Source organism: Limulus polyphemus, unplaced genomic scaffold (genome assembly GCF_000517525.1).
Source record: "Limulus polyphemus unplaced genomic scaffold, Limulus_polyphemus-2.1.2 Scaffold425, whole genome shotgun sequence".
NCBI lineage: Eukaryota > Metazoa > Arthropoda > Merostomata > Xiphosura > Limulidae > Limulus > Limulus polyphemus.
The window spans coordinates 38,349-41,391 of NW_013666035.1; positions in this window are offsets into that span (position 1 = coordinate 38,349).

Genomic DNA, 3,043 nt, shown 5'->3' on the forward strand with positions numbered 1-3,043 from the left:
CATCATCCCTACGTAATAGCACAGGCAAGAATTAACATACAGAAATATATATATATATATATAACTATTCAATCACAACTGAATTGAATTTATCCTATTTTTGGATGTTAACATTCTACTACACTGTGTGCCTGTGTTATTATGAAGGGATGATGTAAATACCATCCTTACTATCTTGTTTGTATAGTTTTGAAGCACTGATATTAGTCATCCCTACATTTACTTCCTTTTTTGAAAAGTTTTTTTTTTTTACTTGTAAACATACTAATGGATGGATGCAAATGTAAGTTATCAAAGCGTGAATTTTGGTTTTGAATAACATTGATCTACGATCATTGAAGTTTTTAAGGTTGCGGAGTTGATATTTCAGGGAATTTCACTTTGTTGATTTTAGACAATGAGGAATTATAGGCAGCCGAACATGCTGTAAAGGAAACACATTTCAAGTTTACTGATTTTAAATAACGTGCGATCGCTTTACGGCGAATAGCTGAGGGTAAGACAGCTATCTTACCCAAAACTAGCACTCACATTTTTTTTCGCTATTCCCGATCTCCGCCAGGCGAACTTAAGTTATGATCTAAATAATTTAAACGCAGTTGCTAAGTTTGTTTGTTTGTTTTTTTTTAATTTCGCGCAAAGCTACACGAGGGCTATCAACGCTAGCCGTCCTTAATTTAGTAGTGTAAGACTAGAGGGAAGACATCTAGTCATCACCACCCACCGCCAACTCTTGGGCTACTCTTTTACCAACGAATAGTGGGATTGAACGTCACATTATAACCCCCTACGGCTGAAAGGGCGAGTATGTTTTGTGTGACGGGGATTCGAACCCGCGACCCTCAAATTGCGAGTCGAGCGCCCTAACCACCTGGCCATGCCGGGCCCAGCTGCTAAGAACATAACTTATTTTAAATTGCAGTTGTTATGAGTTATCCCCATCTTGGGAGTTAGTTTTATCCAGCTTTATAGGTAAAAAACAGCATCTAACCACAACAAGTATATTTTTTCAATACTAAGAAAATAGATCTATGGTCAATCCTTTTTAAACACTAAAAATGGCATTTATAATAAAAAATAGATTTACTTTAAACCCCCTTCGCTTTTTCATGATATTCATCTTAATTGGTGAAAACCACATTCAAAATAAAGGTAGCCTCCCCGCTCCTCCTATATGTACCCCTTTATATATATATATATATATACACACACATATATATATATATTATTATTAGGAGAATTATTTAACAATATCATCTTAGTGCATAGATGTAATCTAATTCTCCTAAAATGTTCGAATCTTGTAGGATAGTAATGGAATCATAGCCGAAAATATCAATAAAAGTGATCCTAAAATGTTCGAATATTGTAGGATAGTAATGGAATCATAGCCGAAAATATCAATAAAAGTGATGGTACCAAACTGATCAATCAATGCATTCTAATGATTTTAAGTTTTTGTTTTATGACATTTAGACCCGTATTAAATTAGCTGCATTATTTACTGAGACAAATTTTACTTCTTATCGATATTGGTAGCTTTTTTTATCACACATTATTAAAAATATTATTGTTTATGTAAAAATATACTGTATATATATTATTTTTGATATTGCATCTTTGTACATTTATAAGTAATAGTTCAAACAAACTCTGAAAACTGGCGAAGCATTGAAAACCACTAGGCCTAAAATTCCTGATAGATTTTTTTTTCACATTTTTCCTTCATTTTTCTAATTTGTATTCGAAATCCACGGTGGTAAAAAATAACATTTCAGATCTAACGTTTTTTTTCCACAACTTATTGTCCAGAAGACCTTATGTACAAAGCCGGTACTCATTACTGGGGTTGAACAATGAAGGACATAAGGTTATCTGTAACGCTATTTATACGTGCATAATAAGTGATTTAAACTCCCAAAGCTGGTGAAGCATTGGAAACCATCAGCTTAGAATGCGTGATAAAAAATATCGTAAAATGTAGCTGTTTTGTTTTTCACAGTTCAGCCCAATTAGGAGTTCTGGTAGTATAAAAGGTCTCTAGGACAGTGATTTGTGTTAACAAAGGTAGATCTGAAATGTTAGTTTTACACGTTTCTGACTTGAAATACGAAATGGACAAAGTAAGAGGTATGTGGAAAAAAACATGGGTTAAACGGCTAAGCAATAGCCATCCTTCAGTTAAAACTACTGACCATAGATATGGCAACTTGTCAATGGTGCCAGACACTATTACAACTACAGCTTCACCATACGTGAAAAGGCCGAACACGTTCAGTGCCATATAGCGATTCGAACCATGAACCACTCAACCTGCAATCCTGTACGTTAAGAAAGATGTCACATCTGGTCTATATTTTTCAACCGTACAACGGTTCGACAATCTACAAACAGTTTTTATCATGACTGAATGCTTTAACTAACTTTCTATGCAAGGGTAAATAATACACATAAAAAACGAGTTATGTTAAAGTTAGTGAGGGAGTGCTTAGAACGAATTACTAAGTTAGCAAATTTGTTAATCAGTTAATGAGTAATCTGTTAATTATGTTGTTTGTTCCTGCCATCAGTTTTCAGTTATTTTACTACAGTGCTGTATTTATTGAATTTGTTTTCCGAAGAAGAAATGTAGATACAAAATTAGCAAGTAAGTGGAATTTTTGTTAGTTTTAAACGTAGCCCATTTCTAAAGTTAGGACTAGACTATTATATAGAAATATAACTTTTTTATTATAGTTCAATGGACTAAACTTCAAATTATTATTTTTACACAATAATCAAAAAGAATCCAGAGAGCAATATAAACGATTACAAACATTAATGTCAGGAGTGGTATTATTTTGGTAGAATAAATTATAATCTAAACTCGATTTCAAAATGACGATGCCCGCTCGGAGCTAGTTTTAAAATTTAATTAAAATAATGAAACAATGGGAAAAAATCAAGAAGTTGCAGAAAATTAAGAGAATATTAGAAAAAAAGAGGGAGGAATTTAAGAGAATAAGTACAAGAAAGAGACATGAAATTTACAGCAGAATTACGA